The sequence below is a fragment of the Trematomus bernacchii genome, unplaced genomic scaffold, assembly GCF_902827165.1.
Source record: "Trematomus bernacchii unplaced genomic scaffold, fTreBer1.1, whole genome shotgun sequence".
Lineage (NCBI taxonomy): Eukaryota > Metazoa > Chordata > Actinopteri > Perciformes > Nototheniidae > Trematomus > Trematomus bernacchii.
The window spans coordinates 3,658,127-3,677,217 of record NW_022987851.1 but is presented as its reverse complement, the minus strand read 5'-3'; the positions used below and the strand labels follow the sequence as shown (position 1 = coordinate 3,677,217).

General features: G+C 38.4%; 1 protein-coding gene across 5 annotated transcripts in view; it reads left to right on the top strand.

Annotated features, from left to right (window-relative positions):
• phldb1b (pleckstrin homology-like domain, family B, member 1b) overlaps nt 1–19,091 on the top strand; it is a 135,377-nt gene that overhangs the window by 19,132 nt on the left and 97,154 nt on the right. The gene's annotated exons all lie outside the window — the stretch shown is intronic.

Below are 19,091 nucleotides of genomic sequence, written 5' to 3'. Positions count from 1 at the left end.
TCAGAGTGTGGCAGTTTGAGGGATAATTGACCTCCGTGTAAACTGGAGTAGGTGTGAACCACTGATTGGCTTGTGTCCATTCATTTAATGTGACAGTAATTGACTGTTTTCAGCAAAAGCTGAGGGCATGATGAATGTGTGCACTTATACAGAATGGACAATATTATTGTTGTGTTGTTATTCGATTCATTTACAAATCGCAGATAAAAGAAATGCAATACAGAGGAGAACTTGGGGGATGATCCGCTTTGATGATGTACCTTGTAATGGTAAAGAATACACTAGTTGACTTGATTAAGGTTCTGTTTACAGGTCATTTGATGGGCTGAAAATGTAAAGTTAAGATACTGATAAGTAACTGATTAGATTAAAAGTTTAAACTTAACCTAATTGGTTTTTAACCAACTCTCTGATCACGAACATGAATTGTATAGTGCACTGATTAGTTACATGTAGGTTGAAATGAAATTATTACCGGTTATAAACATTCAGTTTACACACCGACTTTCTTGTTCAACTTGTCAACATAACCGCTGTAGTCTTAAGAACAATATTCATTTGCAATTAAGTATTTTTTACAACAATTCAGATGCGGAATTCATATATTTTTTATTAACATTGGAACAAAATGGAACCTTGGAACATTACTACATGTAATGTGAACACTGTTGCTCATAGTGAGGAGACAATAGAGATTTAGCACCAGACTCAGTTCCTCTAAGCTCTACCAGGAGTTGTAGCTTCTCTCAGCTCATTGTTTGGGTTTTACAGCCAACTGTTAACTGTTTTCGCTTCACCCTCAGCGCTCTTATCAGCCTTGTTTCCAGCTGCAGCTGGTTTGGGAAACAAGTTCTGATAACACACTGTTCCCTACCTGCCCAGCAGCAAACATCAGAGAGAGTTAAAGACTAGCTGGTGAACAAAGTGGAGCATTTAGCACGTCCAAAAGCCTTTTTACTTAAGAAGGTTCCTTTCTGAGTGAAATGATTTTGAAGTATCTAAGTGTCAGCCATGATAAGAGATACTATTCTTTAGCATAGGGTACACTGGAGCATCCTTTACCAACTATTGCTTGAATTGGAAACATTTGAAATGACACACACTGATAACATCCACCATTGTATAAATATGCAGCATAGTGTAAATGCTGTTGTATTTTTTTTCAGACTGTCTTTTCCAGTGACGTGCGGTGAGGTTCATGGCTGGTGAGGCACTGACTCTTTCAGAGTCAGATTTACAAATATTATAGCCTATTTTGACCTTAATCGAAATATTCTGTTATTTTCAAAAGCTTTTTTAGTCTGATGCTATGATTAATTTTAAACAGACCGATCAACAAAAGGATACCCAAAATCTAAATATTGGATTGTTCTTTCTAAGTAAGATCCCATTTTCATTACAGTTGTGGTCTTACCTTGACTTGAAGATGAATATAAGTCCATGCTATCCTTCTGGACAACAATCTCTATTACTGTTTTGTAAAAGTCCTCCTTTTCTTCCTGTAGTTTCAAAAGTCTAGTTTGTTGTTTGCGGTAGAATAACAGTAGCAACAAGAACCTGTGGGCTCACGTGCGCCCCCTTCAGTGCGGCAGAGGTTATGGCTGCCTCCCCTGGTGCTTTTTTCATTGCCGTTGTACGATGAGACCAGCGAGCCTAAATATCATATAAACGTGAAATAAGTTATTTAGAGACTATGGATGGCGAGGATAAATGTAATAAAGGGATCTACAAACATTACATTGGTGACCTACAGTGAGATGGGAACAGGCATGCGCTTAGGGCCCGCTTTCCAGACAGTTTCTGTGGGGTGACGCATTCTGAAGTGAGGCAGAGCTCATCTGTGCCTCACCTACCCCACACAGTAAATGGCTTGAGCGCGCTCACAAAATAAGTGGCCGTGCTAAATTAGTGCCCGCGCTCCAGCAAGTTACTGTGGGCTTACGTGAGGCAGAGCTGGTCCCTGCCTCACTTCTCATCGCTCCCGTAGCGGAGCTCGGCAAATTTGCTGATTTTGACTATAAAATGCGATTGGAATCATACAGAAATCACATTTACACAAGATCAGTGGAGACATTTTATTATTATTATTATTTAGTTTTTCTTTTATTGTTTTTCCGTTACATTGGAGTATGACTCTGCCTCCCCTGCCTCCACTGACTGCACGTCGCTGGTCTTTTCCTAAAACCTTACAGATTATCCATCGCTTCTTTTGAATCACCTAAATTAAACCCATAATGAAGTGAAGGGGATTGGAAGAGATTAGGGAAATACTTTTTTTTTAATTTATCGACTACAGCCTAAGATTTCCTCTCAAGGAACAAAGCAGAGCACAAAGTAGAGTATTGAACTTTCCGCAGGTGAACGTACATGACTCCAAATGTGCGTATTTAAAGTTGCTTTTAGATTGATCTTGTACTGTGAGCACAACGTTACCACAACAGATGAATATGATCTAAACTACGATGATACAAATCATTGTTTTACATGTTGAGGGACCTTATTACTAAGATGGAAAGACCCAGTGAGGATGAGGAGCTCAGGGGACAGCAGACATAACTGTATGTCCTCTCATACTGCTCACTTTGTTATTCTCACAAACAGCTGTACAATCTGCCGTTCCCACAGCTGCAGCATGTACAGCTCACACACACTCAGAGCAGGCAGCCAATCAGAACGCCTTTCATCTGCAGACTGGGATATGACCTCTGCAGATTTCTCTCCCTTTCTTTTTCCTCCCCCATCATTTCCTCTCTTCATTGTCTTTGTCTTTTATTTGCAGCATGCCTTCGGGCCAGCGATTCATCCCAAAAAAAAGACGTCATCATTCTCTCTGCTGCTCACTTCACTTTACTTTCCCCCTTTCTCTGAGAAGCGCTTCTTCTCTCACACGCTGATAGGACTGTCTGGGACACTGGTGGCTTATAATGTGACATTTTACAACATCTAACCAACTGTAAGCCATATGCTGCAGTGGTCACACACACACATGCACACACACACAATGTTTTCACTGAGGAGTTGCTATGCCAACAAAGGATTTGGCGGGGAGGCAGCCGTCTGGTAAAAGATGATGTCATGGTGTTTTGGGCTGCTGCTGCTCATCTTCACCTGGCCTATTTGGACACACACACACGCACGCATGCACACACACACACACACACACACACACACACACACACACACACACACACACACACACACACACACACACACACACCACACACACACACACACACACACACACACAACACACACACACACACACACACACACACACTGACTCTTTCAGTCTGGCTGTTAAGATAGGATTTCAGTTCACACTATCATAACTGAAACCTTGATTTTAATTAAATGTGTTATGTCAACAAATGTCCCACTACTGTATTAGGTTTATTATTTAAAGTTAATATTATTGCTTTCAACTAACCTAGTAAAGTCATGTGAAATCTGTTGTTATAATACATTTAATTTAAGTCAACGTTTCAGTTTTTCCAGTGCAGATACAGTGCTGATTATGCTAACCGTTGTGTCGTACACTATACAATTAAATACACATTACTAATAACACAGGGATATTGCTAAATATCGCAAGATACCCAATGAAAACATACTGTAGAAAAATGATTATAATATATTATTATTGCTTAAGCTATCTCATAGTGTATAAAGTAATTCAATAAAACCCCAACATTGAAGTGATGAACACATAAATGCATCAATAATTTGAATAAAATAATTTTAACATTTCTGGTGCTTGAAATGGCCATTTCGCTGAAGAGTTATTTTACTTTTGGTACTCAATTATTATTTAATGATATACCTTTTGACTTTTACTTTAGTACACATTTGGAACTTTTACTTGTAACTGAATAATTGTACACTGTATAATTACTACTTCTCCCACCCCTGGAAAATACAGACAAGAACAATGATTTCCATGCAACCTTACTAAGTAGGAACATAAGTGAACTTTTCTCCATCATAGTAACAGGCCAGAGAGTGGGGAATACAGAGAATGTGTGTATTCAGTAGTGATATTATGCATGTTTTCCAATAGGAAGTACAGTAAGTGTTTCCAGAGGCTGTTGAATGTCCCCACAGTGTAATGAGGCTGAATGACAGGACAATACAAAGAGACACAGAGGGCTGTTTGGCCGTCTGTGAGCTGTCTGCTCTTTGGATCCCTTTCCATGACTCAAAGGGATATCCCACGCTGCCTCAAGCATCCCCCCTCCCCCCCCCCCCCCCCCCCCCCCCCTCCCCTTGACTTCCCTTCCCTCCCCGTCTTCAACTCCTCCCTGTCACTCCCTTCATAGTTTAGCCCTAACAATGTTCTTTCCTACATAAGCTGGGTGGATGTTGGAAGCCTTAAGATATGGACCCTGGATGGATTTGACATCTTACTTTTGAATGAGTTGACCGTTGCGAATTGCATTGAGCTGGATAGAAGACAGAGGGGGGGGGTGAGTGACACTGTGAATGTGTACATGAGTGTTGTACATGTTGAAGTTAAAGCTCCTCCTTCAGGGTGGAGGTATGGATGGAAACATGATGTCAGGTTGTTTTGGTGAGAAATACGCTATTGTTGGTGTAAGTGCCAACCAATAGACAGTACACTTATACTGTCTATTGGTTAGCTAATACATTAAATTAGATGAGTGTTTTTAATGCTTGTCAAGGTTTATATGGTGTAGTTTGATTCACTACATTTATGGTAGAATTGATCACTACTGTATTCTTTGTGTTTAAAAAACCTAAGGATGGTAATGAATTTGTTTCTGATCATGAAAACCGTCCAACTGAAGTATATAGGTTGCTTTCATGCGAATGTTGCTCCCTGTCTCCTATGAAAGTTCTCTTTAATACAACAAGACATTCATACAGTGAATTATGGTAAAACATACGATAATAACGCAGGATAGGCTTGATGGTGGGGCTACCTTGTGACTGATTAGGGTGCTCCCATGCACCATTGTTGTCCAATTTGGCTGTTGTCCAGTGAGGTTGTGTTTGTGTTTTCATCTTACAACTTTAAACCTTTCATGGTGTGTTTTAAGTTCAAGAAAATAAATTGTACAAACTTATTGTGTCAATATTGAGTCCAAATATGTATGGCATCTTCCAAAATGCCAAACTTGAGGCTTGAAGACAGTAGTCCACAAACCAATGGGTGACGTCACCATGGCTACCTCCACTTCTTATATATAATCAACAGTATGGACACGACTTGTAAACTGCTAAACCAAAGAGTGTGTATTTTCCCTCTTGGACTGTTTTATTTTCAGACTTTTTGAAGGTTAAAGAGCATCATATTTATATTGGAAACCCATTGGAGGTTCTTGACTTTTAAGGGAGGAATATGCAAACCATTGTCAAAAGTATACTAAGATATATTTTGCACTAAAGCTGCAAATATTTAATATTGTTGAAGTAATATCTGAAAAAAACCTTTTAAACCAAGTTCCTCTTGCTAGCTTTTTCAGAGCTTTCGATCCCATAACAACGTTTATGGTCTTCATCAATTCCTGGAGTTCAAAAAGTTGTGATGGAGATTGATCTGCTGATATAAGAGCTCTGAAGCTAAGTTAAGTGAGTTATAACACTAAGGCGGAAAAGCTTTGAAAAATATCCACTTTTAATAAAATCCCAGTATAAGTCCAATATATCAGTGTAACCCACACATATGGTCCTATCCCCTCTGGTGTGTTGAGGTCTTGCAGTGTGAGTGAACCTTAGTGTGTGTCCTGCAGTCCAGCAGCAGGCCTCAGCGTTGGCACTCTCCTCCAGAGGATTACTGCTGTTGAAAGAGCCTCTTTGTCCGCACAAGGCTGGAATGCCTGTCCAGCTCCACGTCTTTGGAAACACTGAGCCAAAAGTCAACGGAACCATTGAGTAACCCAATACCACATTCCCTCTCCCAACGGTTTCCCTGCTCAATCCCCCTGCTCAAGGTGAAAGTAAAACATGACACTTACTCTTACTAGTGTAAACCAGATGTTTTTCATCTTCAATACTTAGTTAAGGTTGCCCCTGGCGACAGGACACATTGTGTTCCTTTATTTTTCATGAAACGAAATAAATGTATCTTTGCTTTAAATCCTGGGTTTTGGTTTGCTACTGTCTGACAATGAACTGCTGACATTGTCAGTTTTTGTGAAACTTTGGGTTACTTTATCCTTTGATAATCCCCCCAAAGAAGACTGACCAGGAGTAGCATCTGCCAGCTCCGACCAGATACAGCAACTGCGTCTCTTAAAGAGGACATATTATGCTTATTTTCATGAGCTCTTGGTTGCGGCAGGTCAAATAGTTGGTACCCGATTTGAACACATTTTTAACAACTTGCGCCGTTGTAGTGGGAAAAAGGGTTTACTCTGGTTCCACCCTGAATGAAAAGTGTTAATAATGTCATTGATTGATCATTTGAAAATATTGACTACATTAGTGCCGTGTCTTGTGGAAAAAAGTATTGATTTTGTATTTTGAGAAAGATGGGCGAGGACATTAGGCACTTTCACACCAAGTACTTTTCCCAGGAATAGTTCCCGGAACTTAGTTCAACGGAACTCTTTAGTTCCGGAACTATCTAGTACAGGGGTTCCCAAAGTGGGGGTCGCGAGATGATTACAAATTAAAAATTAAAACATTATTAAATGTGTTAATGTAATTATTTTTTATTATTATTAGTATTATCCAGTGTTTCCCACATAATTTGTTTCGATTTGTAGGGGCACTGCACCGCCCCCCCCCCCCCCCCCCCCATGCAAATGAGCCATCATCTCATTAAATATGCTCATATTTTAATACATTTCAGTAACACAATTCTGAACATTGGATAAAGTCAGGTTCGAAATTCTTGTTTCATTTTGTAGTCATATTAGAATCTAACGTTTTTACAGAAGGGATTTTGGATATCTCTTTCTATCACTCCATAAATCAAAAAATACTGCAACAGCCCTAAAATATCAATTTTCGCCATTGTTTTTAGGTATAAAATGTTATATAATTCAGGCTATGAATGATATATGAACAAACCCTCTGTAAAAACCTTCAGAATATTGATAGGAATAAAACTGGAAGGTTTGGTGTATGTAAGTGCTACAGAAGTGTATACACCAAAGTGGACATTTCTCATTTTGAGAAAACGACCTTTAAAGATTGCTCAGTGGCGCTACTGGCTAATGGACCTATTATGGCCAATTTAATTGTGTTGCTATTTGCAGTAACAATTTTCAGTAATTTTGCAAGAAGTTTTGCAAAAGCCTGTATTCATGACGCGTTATAGATTACCAGTAAAGTATTCAGACTGCAACCAATCTCTCCTGATCATATGTACAGGCTGTGATTAAAGGTGGGGTAGGTAATTTTGGAGAAACCAGCTCGAGTGCGCGAGAATTTGAAAATACACAACCGGCTAAAATGATTGGTCGTGCTTTTTACAGTACTACGGCTTCCACAGATGAATTTTTTTTATGTATTTATTGTCAAAGCACTTAAGATATTCATTGCTATCGGGATGTTAAGAGCATTCCATGGAATATAACAAAAAGTGTATCTCGAGCCGGTTTCTCAAACTTACCTACCCCACCTTTAACCATCCTTTAAGATGGACATGTTTTTCATCTCAAAGCCGAGGACTGATGAAAGGCATTATTAGTCCTCGGCTAATAACCAACGATGTTAGTCTTGGACTGGAGCTAAGATTTGTTTGGGTAGATTGAAATGCTTGACACAGCAAATCGAAATATTGAGCGTATTCAATATATCTGCAATTGGTGGCTGAAAAGCTAATTTTCTATAATTTACTTTTCTCAGAAAAAGGTATATGTGAGGGTGAAAAATTGTTTTACAACTATACTTTGCTTGAGTACAGAGGCGGACAGAGAAACACTCCTACCTCATTCCTACCTGGCTGCAGCTCAGTATCTTATCTCATCACTTTGATGCATTGGATTACAGTGGTTTGGATAATGACAACAAGTATTCTTTCATGGATGCTTTGAGGTATAATTTCTACTGTCACTGGAGACAATAATCAGATAATGACAGGGTCTCTGATCCTCTGAAGTGCTGCTCTGCAGTTTCAGAGATGAGTTCACAGCTTTGATGACAAACACACGCTACAATATATTCCTTGTTTGTTTTTTTACCTGTTTTTCTTTTGTAGAACCTTATTCATCTGTAGAAAGCCTCCCGAGGATCATGCTTTTTTTTTTTATATGACCATTCTTAGACAGTTAAAGAGTTGGCTTGCACTACATGCACGCTATTTTTCGACTATTATTCAGAATATGCTATGATGATAGTTTTCAGAGTTTGATTCAGGTCATGTACACGGCATATTTTGATTGTAGCAATTTGAGATTAAAACACGGAGGATTGTCAATTTTATTCCGTTTTTAGGAACATATTTCTGTCATATCAACAACACTTCTAGAAGATGAATCTCATTTTAGATTATTATATCTCAGTTTGCCTTATGCCCATTACAACCAGCTGTGTGTGTTGTACACTAACCAACTAGCCAACTGTTTGAAAGTGTTGGGTACAAAATATGACATGCCAAAGATAACCTTAAATGCCTCCGAAAGACTTCAAGTATCAAGAGGTTTTTGGATATGGGCAAATCTCGAAACTCCTTCATTCTCAATAAACTCGTTGAGGAAATGAAAGAGGGAGGCGGTGTTTGCACAATCAAACAAGTCTGCCACCAGTGGAAATCTTTGAAACATGCTATTTTGACACAAAGAAGTAAGAAGACAACCAGCTTCAGTCGTTCCACTAATCTACAGGTCAGCTGCGACTCTTACTCATTTTAAATCCAGGCTGAAGACTTTCTTTTTGCCGCTGCTTTTAATTGAACTATTCATATCTTACACCGCACTGTATTTTTGACTTTTAATGTTTATTTTATTATCTTTGCTTTTTAATGACTGTTTTTAAATGCCATTTTCTTAATGTCTTTCATTTTTGTAAAGCACTTTGAATTGCCTTGTGTGGAAAGGTGCTATATAAATAAACTTGCCTTGCCTAATAGTTTGGAGCGATAAACAACACATTTGGCACGTTAGCTGAGTATGAAATGTATGAATGTAAAGGGGAATATAAATGGAATATTCATTTTCATTAGCCATGTAAATAGCTTCTTTGGAATATTGTCTTTTTTGGAATATGGCAAAAGTGAATATTCCGTATTTGTAAAAGAAGGCTACTCATTGCATTCAATCTCCGCACCAGTCCTGCAATTACTTTCTGAAACCTCTCCCTCCACCGTAGTGTGTACATTATGTTATGATGTGTGTGTTCACTACTGTGTGTCTGTCTGAGACAGAGACGGGGCAGCTGGTGTGTTTAGCTGCCGGCTGATAAGGGCATCTCTCCAATGCTGATGGTTTGGTGCCAGAGTAATGAATCTGTTTATGCATGCTATCAGGCTGCGAGGGATGCACTGGTAACTTGCTGTGCATAGATTAGCATTTTAATGTGTGGTGGTTAGGCCTAGACTTATCTGTGGAAAAATACTAAAGTGTGTAGCTGAAACATTCAAATGTGATTCGTCATTGAAACCAATTAGTTTGAATGACAGTTCATTGTCAAAAGTTCGAAACCAATTTATTTTTTTTTAATTTCTGCTACAAGCATTTATTTTGAACTGGAGCTTTTTTTTTTTTTCTAATTTGATGTCAGCACATAATTCATTTATTGGCACATTATCATGCTGACAGGCTGTTTTGTCCGTGCGCATCCAAACCAAACCTAATTTAAAAACAGAGTGCAAATAAGCTTCCAATCATAAAATCATTGAGACAGCAACTGGTACTTTGGTTCAAACACAAACACTATAATCTTGAAGATGACCAGTAAAAGCTATTACACAAATGTAATTTATTTGACCACCTGGGACAGCGGAACAATGTTAAAGAGTGTTTCTAGTTAACAGAAAGTTACATATTGTTGTTCTAAAAATTGTCACCAAAACACACATTTTAAACACATTAGAAAGTAAAACATGTTTAACCTATTTTGGCTAATTTAACAGACACAGAGCTATATTAGCATTATTTGAAGTTGTTTTTCTGGTCACTTGATGAATCTACGACTAATATTCACTCTCCTTTTAGTAATTTTTTGGTCTCCACCAAATCCGGAAAAAATGTCTTCCTCTATAGCTGCTATACACTATGTTCCCTAGCTGATTGCTTACTTTGTATTTTTTCTAGTGTACAGTAGGTTTATCAAAGCGTTTATCTGAAAACAGTTGTCAACCTCTTGTTTCTGGAAACGCAGTTGATTAGAGGAAAGCTGTCGGCTGAAAACCATAGGGATGATCCAAAATAGACCCGTTAGCTTAGGTTAGCATAACCTGGCTCTATAACAGCATACACCTACCAGCACCTCTTTAGCTAACTATTTAACATGTTATATTGCTAGTTTAAGATATACAAAAACAGAAATGCAAAAACAAGCCATGTTCCTATGAGATGTTATGCTAAGCTAAGATAACCATCTTGTGTCTGTAGCTCCAAATTGAACAGACTAAGACACTTATAATAATCATCAGCTTGAGGTAATTTTTATTATTCTTTTTCCCTATTTGCTGTGAGCAAAACTCAAATATTTAAACAAAAATGTAGCAGTCTGAGCAGATGTGATAATCACATACATCAGCAGAAGTAGTTTTCATAGTTGAGGTCAGTCCTGTCCCACAGCAGAGGCTAACCCGTATTTGGCCTGTGTCACTCACAGGAAACGGTCCCTGGCTCAGTTCTCTGCACAGGAAGTCTACTTATAGTTACACTCAGACTGCTGGATGAAGACGCTCTGTTTGTCAACTTCTTCCTCTAAATGTCACACACTTCCGCCTGTTGATCCCAAAATCTTTCTTTGTCTATCTTTTAAGCCTGGGAATATGCCTTGAGTACACATTTCGTGATTCAAGGCTAAGATGTATTGCAGGGGAAATTCCCATAGGAGTGTTGCATTGTAATCTTCTTCATTGCAAACATGTAAATGTATTTAATGTTATTGTTTTTGTTTTGTAACCAGTCATTTTATTTGTCGTAGAACTAACCTTGAATAATTTTACTGCGACAGTGATCACAAATTATATCTTTATCATGTAACAGACTTTTCCATTTCCATAAGCGCCACTAACTTTATTCTACACCTCATGTTTCTCAAAACTGCAAATTCTGCAAGTTTTACCTTTCTCGCAAATATTTCATGGATTTTTAACAAAAAATTATGTCAAAGTTCATAAAATAGAGAGTTGATGCTTTTCTTTTTGTAGCAGTTGTTTCTTGAAGCCACAACTAAAGGTGCCACTAATCAGAGCTATTCAGGATTGGCCCATTAAACTTGTAAATGCTATGATTGGGTTGAGATTCCACCACTAGATGAGAAGCACTGAAGTCTAGTGATTATGATGTAACAAAAGAATGGAGGACATTTGTCATAGCCAAACTTCCATAGATTTTTTAGTTTATTTCTTAATAATTTCCTTTTCTTTCATTTCCCCTTCCTTTCTACCCCCCCCAATACCCCCAAAGTCATTTGCCAAAAAACTGCCAAAACGCACCATATCCAAGAGGAATTTGACTTTTTTAATTTTTTTTAACCATTGTGATAATATTGTTATGATGAATTCTTAAGGCCGTCATATTGATGCGGTGACATGTTATTGACAGCCTCAGACCAAACCAAGAGTGTCTGAGGGTTTAGCAGTTGAGCGCTGTTGAAGGCTGTCTGCTGGGTGTTGTCAGACTGTGGTTTCATACACACATACATACATGTTGTGTGAAGGCTGCTTCCTCCAAACTGCCATCAATTCAATTTTAGCTTTGTGCTAAATGCCTCCCTGGCTGTGTTTTCCCTAGAAGCACACTTTAAAAATAGAATTCATGTTATGGTTTTGAGATGTTTAACCATGTTGTCATTGTTGTTTTGATGTTGTATCCGAATCACCTCATTTCATTGCAGCTGAAAGAACAATTTATCTTGGAGAACATTCCAGCTGTAATGGAGAGATTTAAAAATGGCTTCGTTTGTATGTTATGCCATCACCAGCCACATTTTTACTCATTTTTACAAACACCGCATGTGGTCAGCATGTCGTCTTGTCTGAAAGGCGCCTAAAGTGAATCCACCCTTCTTCCCACGGCACTATTTACTGGATTTCTGTGGTTTGTTTCTAAAAACAGAATATGTCATTCCGCTTTGGTTGCACCCATCAGAGAAAAACAAAGTAACACTTCAGCATAATCACTGCCTGAAATGGCAATAATCTCCAAACGCCAGTTAAAATAACAGAAACTGGTGTGATGCCAATGATGGCTACTAGAGCAACCTGACCCTTGTCTCTGTTTCTATATCATTGCGTTAACCTGTTAAACCCCATGCCCCTGCCGGCGGGGGCAAAAAACAACAATATTCACGAAACTGTGTCTCAGGGCTTCTTAACATTTAACAACCTATTAATGTGTCATACCCACTTAACGGGAAGAAACTCAGCTAACTGACGATTTGAACCATTTTTAGCTAAACAAAACACAAGGGTAATACCAAGCCTCTGAATTAGCACTAAGCAAAAAAATGCTAACGCACTTACCACAGAACTCACGGTAGAAATATGTTATTACTTATCGGATCTGCACAAACAGCTGAGATTCCACAGATTCTAGAGGTATAACTATCATCACTGTGCGACCAAAACTCAGGGCAGCGAAGCCAAACCCAGACAACACACAACGTAGCTTTACGGAGCCAAAACGGCAAATATGTCTTACCTTTGCTGTTTTCTGATCAAAGGTTGTGTTCAATGGCATTAAAACGCATAGAAACGCTGCTGAAGGTTAATCCAATGTGTCTGTGTCACTTTGAAATTATTACTGATAATCCATCATTACATTTTTTGTCAAAAACAGAGATTTCATATAGAGTGTGTGAGAGTTACAACCCAGCTTCCGGTTTTGGGCATGCTGCGCTCATTCACCAATGGTAATGTTTAGATGGATTTAGGATGCTATTGGCTCTAACGGTTCAAAAGAGGTGTCAATCATCAAAATCTACCAAGGGGGGCCAGAGATATGGCAAATCCACCCAAATGACCCCAGAAGTGTTTTTTTTTGTTGCTAAACCTCTCTAAAAAGGTCAAATGTCACTTGTTTTGCATCAATGTTGATACAGGGTACTTATTATATGTTATAGTTTGGATTCCTAAAGCTTTTAGTCTACTATCCCATCATTCAAGGGTGGTTTTCACTATAAGTTATGTGTTTTTTTTGGACAGACACTATAATTTACATTTTTTTACTATGTTCAATCTGAATTTACTTTAAAATAAAAAAAATAAAAATCTATATTGATTCTGACTTTTCTACATCCAACTCACAGGTTTATCATTGCTTTGAGAAAAAAGATGATTAATTTACCCCTTTTAGAAGTGAAGATATAGTCATTTGTTCTGGGAATGTCATTTTCGAGCCTGAGACCTAGCCTGTCCTTCGTATTTGTTTTCGTAGTCTATCTGTCTGGTGTGTATAAAAAGAGAACCCAAGGTCAGGGAGAATGCAGGAAGAGAAAGATAGTAGCCATTTAAATGATAACGCAATGGAAGAACTATGAAGAGATGAGAGATATTAAGTAGACAACCAGTGACAAATGTGGAGGGATGGAAAGAAAGATGTTCCTGCTGTGGGAGGATTATCTAACGGCCTTCATTATCAGAACTCAGGAGACCAGAGCGGAGCTGTGTGGTGGCAGCTGGCTGGAAGAGATAGACAAAAGAAAGAAAGTGTTCAAGGTTCAAGGTTCAAGGTTCTTTATTTGTCAAACGAACATAGCTACAGTGTAGTTATGTCGATGAAAATCTTGTGTCACAGGCTCTTCTGCTGCCTACTGTCTGAATATGCCTCCTCTATCATCCTGCTATCTTTTCTCTGTCCCCCCTTCATTCATCCACTCTCTGCTGACTAATGTAGAGTCAGTAACACTCATGAATGTGATCCATTCTCCGGCAGCCATGTTGCGAGCCTTTAAAGGTAGGGTAGGTAATTTTGGAGAAACCGGCTCGAGATCGCTAGAATTTGAAAATACACAGCCGGAAAACATCTGCCACTTCCTTATAGAGCCCCTCCTCCAACACACACGAACGCGCACATGACCAATGAGGGCACGAGATAAGTTTGTGCACAGATGGAAGGCTGACAGGCAGGTAGGCCATCCAGTTATTTTAGCCGGGCCGGCTAAAATGATTGGTCGTGCTTTTTACAGTACTACGGCTTCCACAGATGACATTTTTGTATGGATTTTTTGTCAAAGCACTTAAGATATTCATTGCTATCGGGATGTTAAGAGCATTCCATGGAATATAACAAAAAGTGTATCTCGAGCCGGTTTCTCAAACTTACCCCACCTTTAACTCATGGCAATGATAGCCGGCAATGGATCAAGCACTTATCAAAACAAAAGAATTCTCTGCAGTATATTAGTTAACTTCTTTTTTAGAGCAAATAAATGCATCATATTTTGCTTATATGTGTAACCTTTCACGATATGTTACATAGTTTGGCTAGAAAAGCTAGAGATTAAATAACTATCATAAATATGATTAATTGTAGTACTTTGTACCCTTTTATTTGAACCCATATGATGATCTTTTCATGAACTAATCAAAAGAATACTGTAAAATATCCAATTTACGTATACTTAAAGTAACTTTAAGCATTTCTTAACATTAACCACATGTTGAAATCTATCGCAAAAAGGTGTACATACATTGGTTGTGCCGAACACCCCTTTGTTCTGAATTGGGAGAACTTGTTTGCTTTTTTCCTACTCAATATCTTAAATGAAATGAAAAAATATAATCTTATATAATCTTTGACATGTAAGTACAAATAGTTTTTAAGTGATCTTGCAATATCTAGTGTTTGCTGTGAATGCTGTGAGATACAGTATGTAGCTAGCTGGTTTTTAGCTCATGTTAGCTACATTCAGTCACCATAGAAAATGAAAAGAAAATCTCAGTGCTGGTCACATGGAAAACAAACACTCTCAGTAGTCACTTGTTTATTATAGTCCAAAACATTGTCGTATTTTAAAGTTTAAATCCTAGGAAATATCACACATAGCTGCACTGCCTTGTTGCCAGCTGATAGCCGTTAGCTATGTAACCACTCGTCTACCAACACACTTAAAGAAGCCAGGAACACACTGTGCCAACAGGAATGCAATAGCAGTGGCCTTGTGAAAGAGTGCTTACTGGCATCATGTAACTCAAAAGGATGGGTGTATGTGATCATCAGGTAAAAAGATGTCATTTTTCATCGAACTGTAGCTGCTAGCCAGGAGGCTTGGCAACATTTGCAGAGTTTGATTATTTATTGGCCTTTTCCAACACACAATAGCGGTTTTTGTTAGCAGTGTTCAGTAATCTGATTCCACATTTCACCATGGAAGTGTTTTTTTATTAAAAAAGTGAATTTTGTTGTCTTACAAGCAAACACTACGGTTGACAGATGTCTGAGTCATCTTACTGTTTTTTTGTTTGAAAGCAGAACAAATAAAATGGGAACGGAAGGAGACTAGACCGTTTGATTTTTAAGGAGTGTTTTGGTATTATTTGCACAGCTACCCTTGTCTGTTGGAGCTCTAAAAAGCAGCCAGGTGTTTGCAAGGAAGTTTGTTACACACCTGCATGGCCTTGATTCCTCCTTCCCCTTCATTCTTTTAAATCCTCGACGCTGTTTCCAAGGCTTCAGTGTTTGTCTGCTGTGATCGTATAGCGTCTAAGACCCAGCGTCTTGCCTGTGGCTACAGACTGCATCTATTCTCAGGCCAAATCATTCGAGCACATGATCAAACATGAAACAGGCTGGTAGCAGAGTTTATCCCTTTGCTGCTTTAGGGCAATCATTTGTTCCTAACATCAAACAGTGACCTCTGGCCTTTCAGGGAGAAAGGCTCTTGGTTGTGGGTGCATTTTAAACCTAAAACATGAGCATATGCAGTTGTTGCAATTAAGCGCTGCTTCATACAATTACCTGACATAGAAAAGCAATGTTTAAAATAGATTATACAGAAGAAACTTCCCTTTGCACGTTCAGAAAAGAGGTTCGATTAAAGTTATTTGTGTCTGTATGCATGATTGCTTTCAACACTTTGTAAATTATTCGTAGAAAGTTTACTGAATGCTTGCTGGAGTCAGTAAATCTGTTCTTTACTTAGTTCAGTGTGTGACGAAATGAACATTTTTAAGATCCCCAGTAAGAAAAGGGAAGAAAAAAAAACTAAGAGAAATACAGGTGATAATCTAAAATGTCAAAACCTCAAACATATTTTCTAGAGATTAAATATAAAACTATAAACCAAATTACAAAGGAACTTCATTTTCAAAAGGAAATAAATATTGATACTTAATTCACTTCAAAATGTAATGGGTTCCTTGGCCCAATCCTTCACTCTTTCACCAAGTTTCAGGACATTTGGTCAAATTCTTGTAATGCTGCTGAAAAACAAACCACCTTACCGACAAACAAACCTCTTTGGATGAGGTATTATAGGTAAACAGGGACCAATATGATACAATTCAATGTAATTCTGAACTGTACTTTCGTACAAAATAATGAAACTGGGCAAACACACATTATGTACAGTCCCTTGAGAAATGGCATTGAGTAGGAGAGAACAATTGTGAATTTAAATGGCTATTGTAGTGGTATAGCAGCTGTGCAGTGAACAGCTATATGAGCTGATACAAAAGGAATGATGGGTGCACGTTATCCTTGCATGAGTTATGAAATGACCCATCCGTTTCTCTGTTATGACATTCCTGATTATCTTCACATTCCCTGAGATGGCCCCTTGAATGTTTAAATTACCACTTCATTTGTCCCAGAGGACATCTGGTGGACGGGAGGATGGAAAGCATACCAAACCTCCTCTACACAGAATCACAGACGCAACTCTAATTTCCTTTTCAAATTATTTTGATGTATCCCTTGAACTACACCCAAGCCGCTATCTTAAGCACTTGGTTATATTTGCTGTGGATAGTCATGCTCCCCAGAGGATTCACCTTTTTCATTTTGGACACATGTTGAGCTTTTGTCTAGCCCACCATCAAGACAAAATATATATTTCATATACATATCTCACACTTGAGAAACATTTCCGTGAAGTTTGCTTATTCTAGCTCTCAGGAAGATAAACCAGATTCATCTGAATGATTTAATAAGATCCGCCAACAGGAAAAACTGATCTAACTGCAAAACAAACTCAGTATGTTCTTAGTTGTGTTTTACACTTTGTATTATGGGGTAAACTTAAACAATGTATACGTTCATGTTGCAACATGGATATAAATCAAGTTCTGATATAAGCAGACTTAAATGTTTAAGATGACATCTCAACAAAATTGAGTTTTTCAATTTAAGGATTAATTCACAGAAAATTATAAGCCTTTGAGGAGAAAAAAAGAACCTGTCTGCAGCTGCATTTCGTTTCATCTTTTTTCTTTTTCTGTCATCTCTTGTATTCCTCACATCAACATTTTGGTTCACCATCTAGTTGGCAGGCTGTCAAGCTTCCCTCCCTGCTTCTACATTTTTGCATTCCAAATAAATGGCGAGCCTTCCTTTCTCTCTCGCTTTCATAACCCCTTCAAAAAAAAGAAGCAAGAATCCCTCATGTGTGAGGAGGGATCATCCATGCCTGCTCTTCATGAAACAATGCCAGCCTTTCTGCCCTGGCATAAGGGGGAGGGGGGGAGGGAAATAATGAAATAGAGAGATTGAGACTTCTTTGTGTTCAGTGAGAGTTTGTGGACATCCTCCCACAGTCTGAGAGAAGGTAACTAAAGCAGCTTTATTGAACATTACCTAAAGTACCAAAAGTGAGTATTTCCTACATTACATGAGTATTACTTTAACAACCAGTGCAGTGGTTCTCAACTGGTCAGGCCTCGGGACCCACTTTTTTCCTTTGTCAATAATTCGCGACCCGAAATTTTTAACCACTGAAATCTATGCAACCAAAAATGGTGCTTTTCTGCATACAATATTAATTAAAGTGAAGTACAGTGCATATATCCCTTATATCCCAGAACTAAAGTATGCTTTTAAAAAAGGTTTAATGAGAAGATGGTCATCAAGTTTCTAGAATCAAAGCTGACCTGTATAACATAAAAAGGCACACTTGTATTGTACTCAATAAAAAGGTAGACTTGGAGCCAATCCTGCCAATTCACCACACGTGAAAAATGTGACATGCTGAAAACCCAACCCCAGAAGGGGGGTCTGGGGGGATTCCACCCCAGGAGATTTTTAGAAATACTAACATATAACTACGCATTCTGGTACACAGAAGAAAATATATAAATCTATTAGTACCCGACATATTAATAATATTTTATGCCATTGTTTGTTTTTCACTTAGTTCTGACAGCTAAACTTGCTGCTCCTCACAGAGAGAAGAGTAAAGAGGAGATTGTGGGTAAGGGTAGATAGCCCCCATTGTTCTGTGACCTGTCAATCATCAAACCGGGGGTCATATTTCATTATGTGTTCATTTTTATCTGAAGTTGTACCCATGGATGTAGAAAGAATAGTTCTACCGCAAAGTTATTCTCCGTGGGGACTTCCGGCAACAATCTTGATTCTGATTGGCCAGAAGACTCGAAAAAACATCAGCAAATATGTTTTATTGATAAGATGATCGCTACGTGACAGAAGTTTTCAAAACCATTGATGGTCTCCGGTACTTCCAGTCCGACGCCTACTGCATGCACAGCGTTAAGAAAATCGGGCCTTCAAAATATCAATCAATCACTCACACATCTGCGACCCACTCGAAACGGGTCCGCCCACCAGTTGAGAACCACTGCTATAGTGAGTATTACCTAAATTATCTACATCTAGTATTACCTCAAGTACATATACTGAGTATTAGCTAAAGTACCTATAGTATGTTTAACCAAAAGTACCTAAAGTGAGAATGAACTAAATTACCTTTAGTGAGTATCACTTAAGTTCCTATACTGAGTATAACCTAAAGTACCTTTAGTGCTGATTACCTAAATCATCTTCAGCGAG